Source organism: Zootermopsis nevadensis, unplaced genomic scaffold (genome assembly GCF_977971745.1).
Source record: "Zootermopsis nevadensis isolate Lab colony 2312 unplaced genomic scaffold, Znev_1.0 Znev_ptg000021l, whole genome shotgun sequence".
Lineage (NCBI taxonomy): Eukaryota > Metazoa > Arthropoda > Insecta > Blattodea > Termopsidae > Zootermopsis > Zootermopsis nevadensis.
The window spans coordinates 12,490,042-12,509,406 of record NW_028259153.1 but is presented as its reverse complement, the minus strand read 5'-3'; the positions used below and the strand labels follow the sequence as shown (position 1 = coordinate 12,509,406).

The window sequence follows — 19,365 nt, the reverse complement described above, 5'->3', positions numbered from 1 at the left end:
ATCTCGAAAATCCGGGTTCAATCCCAGATGTCTTCAAGTGAGATTCATGGTAGCATATTCTCCGAGTTTTACTGTTCTTCCTTCCTAATCATCATTCCACCATTGCTCCATACTCATCTACCACCACTCCAAGTGGTCTGCGATGATCCTAACCAAGCAGCACATTATCATACCCTCGGTCCCAAGTTAGGGGGTTCATCTCTGACCCGGCACATGGCTGGTCTCGGAGTAAAGTCCGTTTTATGATAGTTACAACAAATACAGAGTGTTTACACATAAGAAACATTGCGAAACGAAGACATCAATTACAAGCCAAACATTGTCATTGTAGCTAGCAGAAAGAGAGGACAAAGTTTGACCAGGAACATTTTATAAGACGTGAAACTTTTCTTTGAAATTTCTATAGAAATTAGACTATGTGTAACTTCGGCTTTCGGGGATGGGCCGCTTCGAATGTTGACAATTGTCAAACGTTCCGGCAAACACTGCAGTTGTCATCTTCAGGGTGAAATTGTACTAGATATGGTTTGCGACTTTCATGACTCTGAGCATTTCACCAACTTTCAATCGAAAAGTTTTGTCAATAATTTAGGCACAGACGTACGGATAATCTTAAAATTGATATCAAAGAAATATGTCGTGAATGTGTGGCCTGTAATACTGATAAATGGAGTTTTTCCTCGAAACCTATATTATAGGCCTAAAACTTTGGAGCAGATACACTTCTTCACACTCCGAATATATAGACAAAATAATCTGGCTGGATCTTGGATGTTGCCGCCTGACACATGACACTGTTCACACTAGCCGGCACTTACACTTTTTGTACAAGTACATTGGATGTGTCACTTTCATAGTAGTGAGTGGCCAGGCCTGGGTACAATATAACGAAATGCCTGGTTGGTTGGATTCACGCTTCGACATGATGTTCTCACACATCGTCGCATTACATTCCTGCCAACGTAAGCGATTTTAATATTAATGAAAACAAGCAGAATGGAAAGAGGCACAGTTTTCTGATGTTTTGTGTGTGAGAAGTTCGTTTAAATGTTCAGCACGTTCATTTTCAGCATATAAAACAGGAAACTGTACGTAACTAAATTCGTAGAGCAGAGTCCTTCTTGAGAGGCCAACATCATCCTCAGCTAGCCAAGAAATCCGCCACCGTCTTTTATGGAAAACAAGGGTTCATTACCATAACCTAACAGACGGCCATTTGTTCATATTCTGTGATATTTAATCCAGTCCTCACCCTCAAACCACATTTCTGTGAGATCAATTCTGCACCGACACGTCCCAAAGATATCTCTTCCATTCAGACTTTTCAGCTGAATTTTATATGCAATTTTCATTTCCTCGTGCATGCTACAAACGCTTCCGCTCTCACCGATCTAATAATTACGTAATTTTCTCCAGTTTCTCACTACATTCTGTGTTTTGGGTGAAAATATTCTCCTCAGCTTCAATTATGGTACATTTTTGTACAATTTATGCTACTGTTATATCGAGTATCTTTTCTTTAGCTATCTGCAAGCGTGGGCTGATATTGTAATGCCACCAGCTTACATTACAGATCGTGGATCACTTTCCAAGGAACAAATCACAGACACAACCACACAGAATGACAGACAAAAGGGCGTTTCTTTCATATTTCTATTTATCTCTACGTTTCCAGATAGGGGGAAGTAATCCAGAATTCCGGAAATTCGAATTTGCACACACGAGTATGAACTCGTGCGTGTTGGTGATATACATATATGCAGTCATAATTTGAGAGGCTCCACATAGCGTGTATAGTCCTGTATTGAATTTGACGTTAGGTCCTACAAGGTTCCAGACCTTCAGCATCATTAAGTCGTATTATTGAGTTCTTGCAGAATACGAACTGCACATGCGAAGATCCGAAGCTCATCATCTCTGAACCAAAGGTTTGTTTAAAACACTAATTACTCCGATTCAAGAGCTGTTCAGAACGAACGCGCGAGAAAACATGAAAGGAATAAACGACTTGAGAGCCTTCTTGTTTGGAATTTGCTTCTTATTTATAAAAGGAAAACAGGATCTGAGAACGTGTACTTGATTCATGTGGCTCAGGATAGGGCAAAGTAGTGGGATTTTGTGAACACTGAAATGAATCTTTGGGTTCCATAAAAGGCTGTGAAATTCTTGACCATCTGAGCAACTATTAGCTTCTTTTATTGGTCCAGAGAAACATCTAATATCAAATCAGCGACAATAACATGTTATAATTACAAAAAATGCATTTAAGAAGCAAGGTCCAATTTGTTTTACAAAAACTGCATAGGTCTAACGAAGAGCTTCGTAGTTTGTACCTTTTACCAAACATTATTCAGTGCACTAAAATCACCGAGGGCGAGAAAGAAGTGAAATATTAAAATCGAAATTAGAAAACAAGCCTTTGGGATGAGAACTGGATTAATCTGACTCAGGACTGGGGCCAGTTGCGTGCATTTCTGATCATTAAAATAAACCTGATTCAACAAAATGTAAGAAATTTCTCGACCAGCCTACGTTCTCAATGATTGCTCCTTGCTGTAATCCTATCTCTTTTTTTGTTTCTGAACTATGTAATTTACGTATTTTGACTAAACGAAATACAATGTAGAAGCCGTAAATTTATTTTTAATTTGCCGCGTCAAAAAGGTGTCAGGAGGTCATTCAGATATCCGCCTCTATTTAAGCTTCGGCCAATCTTTCTTACAAGTTGAGGCTTGCCTGGTGACAGTTCTCACTCACAAAGCCCCGGCTGCCTCAGTCAGTTTGCAGCTCTGAGTAAGGATGAGTGTGGCACGTAACTTCACGGAATGAATTGGCAGTCACACTTCTAATCATATAAGAAGAAATATGTTACATAAGTTTGTGCGTGTCCTCGAATTGGAGCATTAAGAAAAAGGTATGAAGCATATTATTTTTCTACTCGATCATTGGTGCCCAAAATAAATTCCTAAATATACTGCGAGTTCTGGAAAATCGCCTTGTTACTAAATGGTGTAAGTCTAGTTTAAAAGGGAAATTTATATAAGTATCTACGAAAAGTTTGAGCCTCTGCTCCGAGTAAATTTGCGAAGTTTTAATTTCTGTTTCATTTTCCTTGATCGCTTAAGTAGTTCACTCTCGGAATTCAGAATAAACTAACGAGATGTAATGAGGTACAGAACAGTTAGGAAAAGCTTTTGTCGAGTACAGCATTGTGTCCATACGCGTTTCATTTTTCTAAAACGGAAGTTTCTTATGACTGGAACTTAGTCATGTGGGACAGGTCAAACACAGCGTGATACGTTGTTCTCTATTAAGTATATTTGTTGCAATTCAGACACTGTGCAGAACTGAGCAGTTTTTTCAGAGTGACAGTCGTGAAGCCTTTAAAGAGGGTCTCTCACGAAATCAGTCGTCAAGATACAATGAGTCACGGTGACTATAATGTGTCAAAATGAAAGCAGAATTTCCGAGAATCAGATGGGGAAAAAACTAGATGGTTTTTGAGCGCTTTCCATAGTGCAGTGACATTAATCAACAAGGGTCGAGTGGTAAGCAATTTGTCTCCTATTCATAAGCTTCCAGGTTTAAATCTCGACACTTACTGTTGATTTTTGTGGTTTTCTCAGTCGCTCCAAACAAATTATGGGTCAGTACCTTTCATTATTCCACGATCGCTTCTATCACAACCTTTCAAGTTCGTTATTCATTAATCATCCTATAATTCGACGCTATATAATTTAAGTTACTGAATATAATTAACAATTAATATAACTATTATAGTTCAATGAACAATTGTAATTAACAGACAATTCATTGTGTGACTACACATGCATATAATGGGAACGTACGTTAATTTAATTATTGATATATTAGTAATAATGTTAAATGAAGTTTTTAAAATGTATCAGCAGGCTTACAGGAACCTGACAGAAAACACGTAAATAATGTAAAGTCTTTTATTTGAGTACAGTCTGTCTTCGAAAACTGTCAGTCATTCAGTCGTTTAAAGTATTCCCCGACTTTTACGGACCAGGAAGGTTTGTTACCCACACACAAGGGTTCGCCACTGGTTTATGTTTTTGGCCTCATGAATCCAGTGCACACCCTCCCACCCAATTCATCCAAGATAAATTTTAATAATATAACAGTAACAACACGAAATGTTTTATTCGGACAACACGTGTCTTTATTTTACGTGTAATACATCTGCGCTACGATTAAGTGAGCTGTGTGCCGCTTGCAGCGGTCCACTCAAGACGAGTAGCAACAGATATAATCTGATATTTGTTAGACGCGGGACGGATGGTTGTTCTTTTCATGCGATAAGACTTCCACCAAACCCGAGTTTTCAGTGACCTGAACAGTTAGCGGTTAGGGAGTGAGGTCAGAGAGTCGTTCCAACATCGTAGTCTTGCTCAAACCCAATGCAAACGATCAGATATTAAGATGGCTGTCTTCAGGGTTGTTGCATGGAGTAGTCTAGCAGATATTGACTGACGTTTCAGATGTTTTTACTGGCTCATCATGCTACATTCTTCCTCTTCGTTTGTTATATTATTATTTTCAGCACTTCGTTTTCAAACAACCAGAAAATACATTTTTCCTGAGAGTGAAGGAGCAAATACCAGACTTGTAAAGTAACAAGTGAAATGATTATGTTTATGGCGGAGTATAATTCAAATAACTTTGTAAAGAGTAATCTTGAAAAGAGAAAATTCTCTATAGAATGATAGCAGACATTCCCAGAATTTATTCTGTTCTTATTTCAATCTTGAATACTATTTTCTTCTTTTTTTAAAGTACGTACTTGAATTTCATTTCATTTTCCAAGGTTTATTAGCAGTTTCCATGACTTAATTGTATACTACGTACATTGACGAAATATAAGCATGCATTTGCATTTTTGCGTTTATTTATAAACCAACATCTTTACTAGTTAAAATTACGAGTTTCTGTTTCTCTTTGCGGCGTTGAATATTTTAACTTATTAAATTAACATACTTAGCATAGGCTAATATGTTATATTTCAACCCCTCTCACTATAGCCTTGGGTTTCTTAACGGGCGTATTTTCTAGCGAAAAAGAAAAAGAATGTTGAGAAAGCACCATTTTATTTCAGACCCTTCGGAATGTCAAACATAAAATATTTACCTACACGAAGTTTACTATACGTTTCGTACAGATACTCTAATTAACTGAGCTAGTTATCCGGGCACAGTATATTCACTTAAAAGCAATGTAATTACTACTGAAGTGTCAAATGCAGACTGAAACATAGTTTTAAACAATGCAAACAGGCTACGATGTCGGAACGAATACAGTCCTTAGCTGATACCAATCAAATTCGCTGGAGAACTACACTTCCTTCCTGAAATTAGCACATGAACAGGGGCCATTATCGAAGCGTTACAGCAACTATAATTTCCGAATGTTGCGTACAAGTCCCACTCTTTCAAAATGACTCTTTTTAAGCGAATTTCAGGAAAATATTTCTAAACCCAAGTAGGGGGGGGGAGAGAAAGAGACTATTCCGCTCATATTAATTTCGGAGCAATAAAAGACGAGCAAAAGCGATTTCTCAGAAAAACAGCAATTCACAAAATATAAGTTAATTTATTGCATTTCAACCGAATTTATCAGAAAATTAAACTTTCACTCTGTGTAGCCATATTAAGTAGAGTGAGTCCGACCCTTCCCTAGCAAAAGCGCTCAAACTACCGGATCGATCTTAACAAAACTATGTTGAACAACCTTGATTTTACTTAGTGAAAATCATTTTAAGAACCACTTTAAAAACGGACTTAAATGGGGCGTTCGATAGTTTAAACTTGATACTGTGCACGATAGCTTAGTCAGGGTTCGGTCCCCAACGAGGGCAAATAATTTTTCCTCTAGCCTCTGCGTCCAGACCGGCTCTGGGGCCCACCCAGCCTCCTATACATTGGGTACCGGGGTCCTCTCCCGGGGGTAAAGCGCGGCCGGGGCGTGACGCTGGCCACTATCTAGAGCCGAGGTTAAGAAAGGGTAGGAGCTATACGTCCCAAACGCCTACATGGCGTATAGTGGGACAGCTTTACTTTATTTTACTGTACATTTGCTACGTGCGCATTACTACATCCAATATGCTGGTTCAGTTTAAATAATATATCAATTACTACAATCAACAAACACATTTCTTTTAGAGCCCTTGTGACAGGTAAAACTTATTTTACAAAATTGTCTACACTTTAATCCGTGTTTTGATAAGATTTGATATACGCGCTTTCATTTTTCGGACGCATCCCAGAGTGAATCTGCTGGCTACTGTTGTGCTAAAACATTGGTTTAGAGTTTTCTCGTCTTGCATCCCTATGTAATGTAAAATCTCACGCTAGCTGCGTTCCCCAATAAAATTTGTTACTGTTTTCAAAGGTGCTTACAAGAATGTTACTATTTCTCATTTATTTAAACAAGCTAGTGTAATACATCATATCGAAATTGCGAAATACAAGGAAACAATACTATAAATTCCACTAATACCATCAGCAACACCAGTAATTCCATAAGACTTAGTCATTCTAGAGAAACTAGTATTTGCTCAGCTCGTCAAGAAATCAATTGAATAAAAATTTTCTTGGATATTATCCATCGTCTAGTAAACATAAAACGTAAAACGACGTTTCGGAGATGGGACTCTATCTCCGTCTTCAGGTTCCTACACAGTTGGGCCCAGACGATGGATAATATCCAAGAACATTTTTATTCAATTGACTCTTCACCATCGTCAAGAAGTTTTAGATTCGTCAAGAAATGCTCAGTCTTTTACGGAATTAAAATAATCAGTTAAAATCAGAGATTTTGTGTAACATTCAAATCCACAAGAAGAAACATCATCCCTGCACCGTGCACATCTGAATGTCGTCTTTTCTACCGGGACCCTGAACTCGTGCTAAGAATAATGTTGATGATAACTCGGATATATAAGCGTGTGCTCTTGACCCACGAAACATCCAATTATAACTACATAAAGCTATGAAACGTATAATTTATGTCATTTTCTAGGACGGCTGTAATAACTTTTCACTGCGTAAAAATGTCGTTGTTTGAGGTTAAACTGATTGTGGTCTAAAATGCGTTACTTCTCCGTGCAATCATTTCAAACCATTACGAGGCAGGCCCCAGCTTAAGAATCAAAGTACTAAAATAAAAATACATGTTTTAAATCGGCTAATTTATTTCGTAATACTGAGGCTATAGACATATTTTCTCAGTACTCATCACGACACAATGTACTAACATCACCCAGACGTTCTTTCCGACGTCGAAGGCGAGACCCTCCGGTGTGTATAAATAGGAAATGTCGATCCAATTCGACATATGCAATTCTGTCCAAAGACAGTGCAATAACTGACAGTGAATTATGTCGTAGATATTCTCTGATAATTTAACCACAGTTAACTGTTATAATCTTATTGTTTAATAATTTGTCACAACACGATATAAAGGTTAAACATTTACATTTGTTTCTGTGCCTAATCAACATGCCCAGTCGTGTAGGGCTAATGGAGGAGGTGTAACTCCAGGTATCCTTAACAGCAGCAACAGATAGGGATGAGTGGTTTGTTTCACGCTTGTGTTGCTTTACCATCGATGTCCGCCGTGTACAAGCCATGGTGGAAACAAGAATCGAGACATGGTTGTTCAGTCACTTTACTAAACATCATCCCTTTCGCACTACCGAGTTGTGAACTCACTAAGAGGGAAGACACCCGTGAACTTGAGAGAAGTCAGTTTGTTTCCACACGTCGTAGTTCTGAAGGCGAATGAGATTACTCAATGCCTTCTAATAAGCAGACATCTCATTAGAATGCACAGTAGGAACTGTGAATGCCCATGACTCGCTGCACCTCTTGTTCGGTTCAAGGGATTATTTGTTTCGTTCGAGACCACGAACAAAACTTCCATACGACATGAGGTTTCGCTGATGGTCAATGACTGGTCATGGACCGAGTAATTAGTTCTCTGGCTTTTGTTTTGACAATGAATTTTCTGTCGTGTTTGTTGCTAATTCATGTCAGATGCAGACCGACGATGTAGTTTTTGATGCAGAATTTTGCTTTCTCGTGAGAACTGCCTTTATGTTTTATGAGGCTTATAAACCAAGAAAGAATCACCAACGCTTTCGAACCGCCCTTCTTGTGACAAGAAATTCGTAATTTTAAAATGTAAATACAGCTAATTTCGAATGAGGTCACTCGACGGACACAGAATATCGTGTCTTCTGGACTGAGACAGTGTAGTCGCTTGGTTACCATCGAGAAAAGAAGAAACAGACTGCCTCTATCTTATGCACTGAAGATGGAGATTTTACGTTCCTCTAAAACGTTAGTAACCTACCAGACCAAACTGACAACCATATTTTCGTGTCACAAACCCTCATACCTTAAAACTGTATATGCAACTAATAATGCAATCTAATTTTATTTTATCTCTATTTCTGTTTCTTTCTAAGGGATCTACATTCTGTTTACCTTCTTTGACTTGTAAGACTTGCAAATGAATCATCGAATAAACTTCGTGACAAACAGATTTTTTGTATTAAACTTCTCATTAGGCTATGTCTATTGTAAGTTACTTTAAATGGTAAATCTGTTATTTGGACCCATATCTCACTATTTATGTTGTCACAACCATTTCTTTATTAACACTCGCACAATTTTTCTGGAAAAACACTTAAGTACAACCGATGACATACGGTAAACTTCTTCACACTGGAAACCCAGTAACAAAATACGAGCTTAACATACTTTCTTTAGACCAGTGGTTTAGGCAAATGCCCTTTACGGGAACTATTCTACATTGTGCAGAGAATGCTATCATCTCCCCTAGCTCCTGGGGATACTTTAACGACCATACTAATTTAAGGTGTTAAGTAGCGTCATCTAAGAGAGGCTGCGATGATTACAAAGTCGAATGATGAGGCATGCGGAAGGAACCGACTACATTTTTTTGTGGAAATTTGTCTTGGCACTCTTCTGGAAAGATAGGAAAGCCACAAAGACTTTGCCAAGACTTCAAGGAACAGAAAATGAATATAAATCAGTATTTGGTCAGTGTTTGCCACACTGATTTACATACGGTTGAACGCACACCATATTACCCCATCGCAGCTCTTGGAAGACACTACCACAGAAGTCTCTTCTGAGCCAAAAGTCACGAGTAGTAGGCAACTAACCTCCGCGGAGCATAATCCTTCTTGGGAAGCTAGTAGTTACTCAGCTCGTAAAATAATTCCCCGCCTTTCATGTAATCCGAAGGTTCATTACCGTGTTCACAACAGCCTACCAATGGCACCTATCCTCGGGTAGATTAATTCAGTAGTTGACAACCTTAGAAACTATTTCTTCTACGCCCATGTCTTTCGAGTGAACTGTTTTCTTCAGGATTTCCAATATTACTTTTGCGGGTTGTATGTCCTTCTGCCCCATCGTCGTAGGTTTTATTGCCCTTGTAATATTAGGTGCAGAATATAAACTACGAAGCTTCTCAATGCTATGTTTTCATACATCCTCTGTGTTTTTATCCAGACAGCTACTTTCACGCGCATATCAAACTGCAGGTAAAATTATAGTTATTCTTAATATCGAAATTTCTAGGGAAGGAAGTTGAACTCTACAATCAACAAACGAAGCAGATCGCATCCCAGTTGAGATACTCGTAAGAGCATTAAATACAGGGCCTGTTTGCACAACAAAAGACAGTTGTATCGCGTTGCACCATACAAACAGATATCCTACGCATGCTTGCGAGCAGCAGACTATAAAGAGGATTGCAGCTTCTGGTAAATGCATCAGTGGCTTTGCAGTGACCAGACTCAAATTCAATTAGCATAGTTCTGCAGCTACATCTATCTTTACTGGAATAATGAATTTCTACACCACTTCCTGGAATTACCATTACTTAGGATGTTCGAAATTGCAATCTGTCTTCCTTTTTTGGTGCATTCCTCAATGTCTGATCTACAGGAATGTAAGATAAGAACAGCCCAGCAGTAGCAGATGAAACAGTTTTCAGATTCATGCGGCTAATTGTCATCTGTTACCAATGTTAGAACACTGAACGCGGAAGGTACATTCTATGTACCTAATCATTCTTTATTCGTCTTTAACACACATTCGTTTTCAAGTCTCTAAGATAATTTGTGGCCAGCAGAGTGACAAGTTTCCACGCCCGTCTCGGGAGTGATGGATGGATATAAGACCGTGGTGGCCTTGGTCTGCAAGAAGGAGGGACATGTAGTGGGTCATGTTTACGGCGGATCCCCTTGACGCCATGGACAGCATGGAGTGCTGAAAGCGTCCGTTTGTTTTAATTCAACCCCCAAGTTGCGCGGTCTTACAAAGAAAGCCTCGTATTCATACGTAGCAATCTACTTTGGCGACAGACGGCGGTCACTTCCAGATTCCATCTCACGCCGCGGTCTAACAGGACCCTGAACTAGCCCGACCGGGTGTATAGTTTTGTACATGAAAAAGTGAAACAATTCTTCTTGAGAAGTTTTATGATTCATTTTAATATTATCCTCCCATCTGTGCCTACGTCCCAAAAGTGGTCTACTCTCTTCAAGTGTTCAGAATTAAAATTTGTGTAAAATATTTTAGTTTCTGTTCTGCGTACATATTCAGCCCGTGTCATCCTCCGTGATTTAATTACCCTGATGATGGAGTCAGCAAAAACATTTGAAACGTCAGTAAATTTCTACCAGATTAAAAGTCGCACCATTCCATGTCCTTTCATGGTTTTCTGAAACTTAATAATTAATGTTTTCTTGTTATTGGTGTTTATTTTACTTGTTACGTTGTTAGTCCGGAGTCTTGGTCATGTGTGGCTGAGTTGCTCGTGATGTAGTATATGTGGTGTAAAAGTCTGGAATGAATTAAATCAGTTTAGAAAATGTAGTCCCTGTTACAGTTTATTCTGGTCTAAGTGAACGAGCACTGTCAGCTTTCATTTCACAAAAGAGTTGATCCATGTTAACATACAGTTTTAGCAAAGTTATGCTAACGATTACACCCTAATTAGCACTCCAAAATATTTTAAGGAAACAAAACACATTATACAATCTGCTCATTGATGCAGCCCTACATCAGAGCAGGCTGATAAATGTTAATGATGTAATGAAATTCAGAACAGTAAACAGTACAAACATTTCCACAAGAAATATAAAACAATCTACTTGAATTATTGACAATAATAAGGATTTAGGGCGCGTTTATACTTCATAAGAAAAAGTAATAAAATATGAACATAAAGGTAAGGTCTTGTGTTTCTGTTTGAATGTTTTATCTCCCGAACTACAAACTGGTTGAAGATTAAATTTATTTGTTGGTGCTGGAGGCTGTATGGCGAATCGACCTCGATCCGTATCTGTCAAATAGTATGTAAACGCTCTTATATGAAGCTGAAATCCATGCTAAAACATGGTTTTTATCGACTTGCCATTTTCAATACTAAGAGTATTAAAATTTTGCATAGATCTTCTCCATACTCAAAAGCTAGCTTTGATCAATTCTGACTGATTTAGAAAAGAATTTGCGCAAATTAAGAAAAGCTTCCCCTGTTCTGGTCATGAAGCCGATCTTTGAATATTCATTAAAGAATACAAGCTGAATTTTACTAAATATGTCAGAGATTAGAGCTTGTTAGATGCCGGAGATTGGAAGTTGTTCATTAATTTTGGACCTGTGAGACAGCCTGAGGTCTCAAGTTGCACTGCGGTGCGTATCAAGTCCTCATATTAATAGTCTTTGAGGTTTGAAAGTTGTTATGGGACACATTCAGTCTCTTTGAGAAAAGTCACACTGACTGTATCTAAAGCATCTCCCTTCGTATCCCTGTGACAGCGGCGTGGCGTTTCGAATCGTGCGGTTGTTGCCTATACCATCAAAAGTGGCGTAACACGCAACTACGGTGAGTCTGCGTTTATAAATGTTTGCCTTTTTAATACAAGGATCACATAACTTTCTTTCAAATTCAACACGAAGGATTGGTTACAGAAAGAAAGCAGACATTGCCCTAAGTAGCATTTCAGAATACGTTGAAACTAGACAGCTCCATAGAACAGTATTCCATGGAGAAATAATAATTGGTGAGATTTCGGGTCCTAACGGTGACGAGTTCTATTAAGATGGTTGTCTTCTTTGTTGTAGCGCCGTGTAGTCTGGTAGAAGTTTACCGAAGTTTCAGAGGTCTTTGTTGCCTCCTTCATCAAGATGGCTACCACCTGACTACACGACGCAACATCCCAGTAAACAGCCATCTTGAAGATGATAGCTGTTCACCTACTCGAGAAATATTTCGTCTTTTGTATGACCCGAGAAAATTCATTGTCGTGTTTATAACAGGCCACCATACAAGTTCGAGGCCTGTGTAACATTTTCTAACATGTTTATTTACAATGAAGACTTGTTAGTCCCGATCAACCACGACGCTGGTGTACCAGAATATCGGCTGTCAGCGACTGCTCATTCATTCAGTGTAAGTTATTTGCAGCTAACTCCCCTAAGGCCTTCTCCTACATCCGCAACCTGAGGCCGCGACATGCCATGGCAACAAGGGGCGCTCATAGTTCAAACAAACACACAAATAAACAAAGTTACTCTTATCTCCAGGATTGTACCAATAGGTTAGAATATCGGGTAAAATTATTTTTATACTGGTGGTAGTACAACGATCCGATGTCCAAAACTAAAAGTTAGTTCCATTCTTCAGTTCTTGGTGGAGCTTTGCCCCCATTCTACTTTTTCTGCACAACAGTTACACGTTCTTTTGATGTATCTACTCCCGTTACCTTAACATACAAACAAGCGGACAAAGCGGAATAAAAAGAAATATTAAATATGTTTCTTGAAAAATAAAATATTGTTTGTGTATGTATACAAACAATACCCTTCTCGAAGGTATCACCACCTTGTCGAAGGCAATCTGCCGGGTGAGGAGGCTTGCGTGCTCAAATGACCCTTAGGGCTATGCCGGCCTGAGCTTCGGCTCATGGTAGGGTCACCCAAGCCGGACAGGTCTAAGGAGATGCGCTAGACTAAGAGTGATACCCTGGTCCTCCAGGTTGGGGGTTGGGTGTAGGGCTAACAACCTTTCACCTTTAAAAAAAATATGTGTTACGAAAAAATCAACCAAGCCTCGGATCAGGACGGACTCTTTGGCACGACCACGGCAATTGAAAAAGGACATGAGATTTGGTACCTGGAACATTAGGAGCCTCTATAGGGCTGGGGCACTGAAATCAGTGTGTAGGGAATTAGGTAATTATAAGTTAGACTTAGTGGCAGTGCAGGAAGTGCGATGGGAGGGGGAGGGCACGATCCCAGTGGACAATTTTACATTTTTCTATGGAAAGGGGAATGACAATCATCAGCTAGGGACGGGTTTTTTTGTTCATAGCAGAATTAGGGCAGCAGTTAAGAGAGTAGAATTTGTTAGTGACAGGTTGTCTTACGTAATTTTGGAAGGACGTTGGTGCGACATCATTGTCCTTAATGTTCATGCCCCAACTGAAGACAAAAGCGATGATATCAAGGATAGCTTTTATGAAGAATTGGAATCAGTATTTGATACATTTGGCAAGTATCACATGAAAATTCTGCTAGGAGATTTCAATGCAAAAATTGGGAGGGAGGATGTCTTCAAACCCACAATAGGCAGCGAGAGTCTCCATGCACTTAGTAATGATAATGGCGTCAGAGCAGTGACCTTCGCTACGTCAAAAGATTTAATTGTAAAAAGTACAAAATTTCCACACCGTGATGTTCATAAATACACTTGGACTTCCCCAGATGGCAGAACACACAATCAAATAGATCATGTTTTAGTAGATAAGAGAAGGCAGACAAATGTAATTGATGTGAGATCATTCAGAGGAGCAGATTGCGACACTGATCATTATCTGGTGGTAGCAAAAGTGAGGGAGCGGCTTTCAGTAAGTAGACGAACTAAACAAAATTTTGACACAGAAAGATTTGATTTGAAAAAATTAAGTGAGGGAGAGGCAAAGGAACAATATCAAGTTGAAATTTCGAATAGGTTTCAAATTTTAGAGACAAATGAGGATAATGAAAGTGTGGACATCAACAGGGAGTGGGAAAATGTCAGAAACTGCATCAAAATTTCAGCAAAAGAGAAACTAGGATACTACAGGAGAAAGCAAAATAAACCGTGGTTTGATGAAGAATGTTCAAAATTAATAGATCGAAGGAAGCAAACAAAATTTCAATGGTTGCAGAACCCAAACAAAACAAATGCGGATAATCTATGTAACGTGAGACGTGAGGCTAGTAGAACCTTTAGGACTAAGAAAAGGGAATACCTGAAGGGCAAAATTGCTGAACTTGAGACAAATAATAAGGAAAAAAACATCAGAGACCTGTACAGAGGCATTAATAACTTTAAGAAAGGATATCAACCCCAGACTAATTTGGTAAAGGATGATAGTGGCAATTTGCTTGCAGATCCAATAAAAATTGTGAATAGGTGGAAAAATTTCTTTAGCGAGCTCTTAAATGTTCATAATACTGGTGATATTAGACAGATTAAAATGCATACAGCTGAACTGTTGGTGCCAGAACCTAGCTTAGATGAAGTGGAACTAGCCATTGGGAAGTTGAAAAGTTATAAATCTCCAGGAATTGATCAGATTCCGGCCGAATTAATTAAAGCAGGTGGCAAAGGGTTGCATATGAGGATCCATAAGCTTATTCAGTTAATTTGGGATAAGGAAGAGATGCCACATCAATGGAAGGAATCCATAATTATTCCTATTTATAAGAAGGGGGACAAGACTGAGTGTGGTAATTACCGAGGAATATCGCTGCTATCAACCTCATACAAAATTCTATCCAACATTCTTTTGGCAAGATTAACCCCATATGCGAATGAAACTATTGGGGATCATCAGTGTGGGTTCAGACGAAACAGATCAACGATTGATCAGATCTTTTGCATTCGTCAGATACTAGAGAAAAAATGGGAGTTCGGTGGGACTGTACATCAGTTATTTATAGATTTCAAAAAAGCCTATGACTCTGTGAAGAGAGAAGTGCTATATAATATTCTTATTGAATTTGGTATACCAAAGAAGCTAGTGGGTCTAATAAAAATGTGCTTAAATGAAACCTGCAGCAAAATTCGAGTAGGTAAATATGTATCTGAGACATTCCTCATCAAGAACGGTCTAAAACAAGGAGATGCTTTGTCTCCCTTGCTCTTTAACTTTGCGCTAGAATACGCCATCAGGAAGGTCCAAGGTAGGCAGGAGGGTTTGCAATTGAACGGGACACATCAGCTATTGGCATATGCTGATGATGTTAATTTATTGGGGGACGATATAAATACAATAAAGAGGAACGCAGAAGTTTTACTAGAGGCTGGTAGACAAGTGGGGCTGGAAGTAAATTCAGAAAAAACTAAGTACATGTTAGTATCTCGTCATCAGAAGACAGGCGGGCAAAATTATCTTAGGGTAGCTAATAAATCCTTTGAAAGGGTTACAAAGTTCAAATATTTGGGAACAACAATAACAAATCAAAATGATACTTGTGAGGAAGGTAGGAGGAGACTAAATTCCGGAAATGCTTGCTACTTCTCAGTCCAAAATATTTTGTCTTCCCGTCTGATTTCTAAGAACCTGAAAATTAAAGTATACAAAACAATAATCTTGCCTGTTGTTTTGTATGGGTGCGAAACATGGTCTCTCACTCAGAGGGAGGAACACAGATTGCAGGTGTTTGAGAATCGGGTGTTGAGGAGGATATTTGGGCCTAAGAGGGAAGACGATGGGGCGTGGAGAAAACTGCACAATGACGAGCTTAAAAATCTGTACTGCTCCCCCAGTATTGTGAGGGTGATTAAGTCGAGAAGAGTGAGATGGGCGGGACATGTAGCGCGCATGGATGGGACAAGAGGTGTGCACCGGGTACTGGTTGGGAAACCTGAAGGGAAGAGACCGCTGGGGAGACCTAGACGTAGATGGGAGGATAATCTCAGGCGGGATCTATGGGAGATAGGAGTTGAAGGAAACTGGATGTTGTTGGCCCAGGACAGGGTCCGGTGGAGGGCTTTGGTTAATTCGGTGATGAACCTTCGGGTTCGGTAAGCCATCTAGTTAGTTAGTTATACAAACAATACACCACACAGTATGCAAGGTTTTAAGATGTTTCTTGAATCAAAACGCCCTTCATTTGGCAGACAACATATCAATATATTTTACAGAACTGCGAATTCGTCACTTTAATTTACAAACTGAATTTAATCTTTTACATATTTTCTGAAATATCATTCACTCAAGACTGGTTAATTTTTACGTTAATTAACGACATTGTTTCAATAACAGAAGTTTAACAGCTTCAAATAAGAGACGATGCTCATGAATTTTGACTGGTTAAAGCTTAGGTTAGAATTGATCACGACCCATTTCAGGGTACTAGACAGCCACTCGTCTGAAAAGACTGAGTTAAACCACGTAAAATCTCACTCAGGACAGACGGATATCCAGCCGGCAGTCAAACCATATTTCTCAGGAATACAGTCCACAGCGTTGCCGCTAAATTAACATGTGTACTTGGTTTACATCCAGAGAATGTTAGAGTTTGCACTAAATTGGCACTACAAAAACAATGGAACGCAAACTTTTCGGCAGTCGTTTTGCAGTTAATGAAGTAACACACTCCATGGAGCAGATCGTTTTCCGAGAATCTGACTGCATATCAAGAAACTAGTCGCCTATTACCGAAACCCAAAGGTCCATCAACGTGTACAAAATAGCCCTCTATTGGATCCTATTGTGAGCAGAATGAATCCAGCTCACACCCTTCAATTCTCTTTATTTAGAATTTAATTAATATAAGTGCGATTTAAGGTTCCCAAGATGACGAGTATGGCGATGACTGTCTTTCTGGGCGTTGCGCTGTGCTGTTTTGTAGGAATTAACCGAAATTTTCGAGGTGTTACTGCCTCAAATACCAGGCTCTGATGATGGAGGCAGTGAGCATCTCTGTAACGTAGCAGATTACACGACGCAACATCTCAGAAGACAGCCATCTTCCTGTTTTAACATAATCCTCCCATCTGTGCAGATATCTCGTAAGTAGGAGTTTTTTTGACTAAAATTTTGAATTTATTTCTGGTGTGCTGAGCCTTCCCATTCTCCTCCACCTTTTGTCCTTAGCAACATTTGTTACGAGGTTATTCACTTGTAGTGAACACGATGTGTGACAGGAGCTTATCAGTAGCACGGGCACTAACATGACATACATGTCCAGCATAAGGCATTTAGCTAAGATACTGTAATTATTTGTAATGAGTAAGTTCTAATACGCTAACTGAAGCTACAAAGTCAGTTACCTTACAGTGATTCCAAAACTGACCTACGGACAGACATGCTTGTCAGACAGCAGATACAGTGACCAGTTGTTGCGGAACCATACACCGCCTCTTCTATGGTAGATCATATTTCCAAGCAACCTTACGGTTCCCATCATCTGTCATCCTTTCTAATTATTCATGCCTCTGTCTTTCATTGCTAAACATACAAACTAAACTCATGAAGCTTACTCAATAGTCACTTTGCTACTGAAGAATTCCTGGCCTTTTGTGAAACACTAAGGTTCATTACCATTTTCACAAAGAACCCACCAATGGAACCTATCCCGAGCCAGGAGAAACCAGCCCACATCTCAAATCCTCTCAAATCCATAACTTTACGTAATATGACTTGAGGTTACCACGGCGTTAAGTACGAAGATGGTTGTCTCCTCGGTTGTAGCGTCGTGTAATGTGGTAGAAGTTTACCAACATTTCAGACGCCCTTACTGCCTTCATCAACACGGCTATGACATGGGCAGCAAGGACCTCTGAAACTCTCGTAAACTTCTACCACATTACACGGCGCTACAACCCAAAGGACAGCCATCTCCATAACTTTACATTTTATTTTAAAACTATCCTGCGATCTATACACTGATATTTCAAGTGGTCTCATACTTTCAGTTTTCCGACAAAATTTTTGGATGCAATGATTGTTTATCCAATACGTGATATCACTATTAACGTGACCGTCCTTTTCATATATGGAAATACGTATAATAGCGGAAGTACCCTTCTCTGCAAGAATTATCTTTTAATTTATGCTGTTTTATTTTAAAATTCTGATAGCACGCCCCACCTGTTCACCATCTGCAGTTGTCCCCGAAATGAGCTATATAACGCTAGAAGCACAGATCCAATAACTTAACAAATAAGGTTGAAGATGTGTTTATGAAACGATAACACTCTCAAAATGGCATTACCATCTGCCAGGCTTCGTTACAAGTACCACTGCTAAGTATTACTTCCAGGTTCTTTCCCAACATTTTATTATTGCCTACTTTCTCTTCATGGATACTGATAAACTAAGCACAAAAAGTAGTTCTAATTATGCGCACGTGTCTTGAAATCTGTTCCGAGACAAAAAATTAAATTCACAATATTTCAAATTATGATTCAATTTTTCGAAAATAGCGACTTTAAGTCATTATGAATATTAATTAATTCAAACGCCAGAAGAACAGGAATTTTTTTTTAATATCTAATCAACTATGGATGAGGATAATATCATTACTAATTTTAACACTTGGGGAGTTAGTTAGCTTGTAAATCTAATTTATTCCGATACACGTTTGATGACATTGCTTAAAAGCATAAAACAAAATCCACTACTAAGGAACAGAAGTGTCTCCGTAAAGGCAAATAACATAACTACAAAAAAGCTCTCCAAATATTTATACGAGGTGTGGTTGTTGTTCTTTGTTAATATGACACGACTGATGCTCGATTTTAATATCTTCACTTGTACTGCAGGCACCAAGTATTCTTTGGTTTACTCCTTGAAAATGATGCATACTGTTTTAAAACATCGAGGATAGAATTTTTGTAGCTTATTAAGGACGATTTTTCGGTAGCGCAGACTATGGAGCGTCGAATGAGAGGATGACAGTGAATAGCGAATTGAAAAGGATGTGTAAGGAAGCGGTCGTGGCCTAATTTTAGGTACTATCCCGGCATTTGACTGGAAGGACTGAGAAAAACCACGAAGAACCTCAGTTAGGATAACTGTCTCCGAGCCGAGATATGAACGCGGGAGCTCCCGAATACGAAACAGGAAACGAGGATAGAGGGAAGTTACATACCAGTGAGGAGCTTCATAACTGGTAACTAAATTCATTCCTCATTAAGAAGTTCTGTTCTTACTTAACTTGCCAGAATGAGATTACGAATACATTTTCTGATTCACCTGTACCAAACAAATCGACATTAGCCCATCTGGTGAACCATTTCCAT

At 39.0% G+C, this 19,365-nt stretch overlaps 1 protein-coding gene across 4 annotated transcripts in view; it reads left to right on the top strand.

Moving 5' to 3' along the window:
* LOC110841243 (tyrosine-protein kinase transmembrane receptor Ror) overlaps positions 1 to 19,365 on the top strand; it is a 90,808-nt gene that overhangs the window by 14,806 nt on the left and 56,637 nt on the right. The window contains exon 1 of one of the 4 annotated variants that reach the window (XM_022086620.2): positions 2,799 to 2,914. The exons of the other annotated variants lie outside the window; for them this stretch is intronic. The gene's annotated coding sequence lies outside the window, so the exon portion shown is untranslated. Of the gene's footprint in view, positions 1 to 2,798; positions 2,915 to 19,365 lie in introns of those variants that run through there. 4 annotated transcript variants of the gene reach the window in all.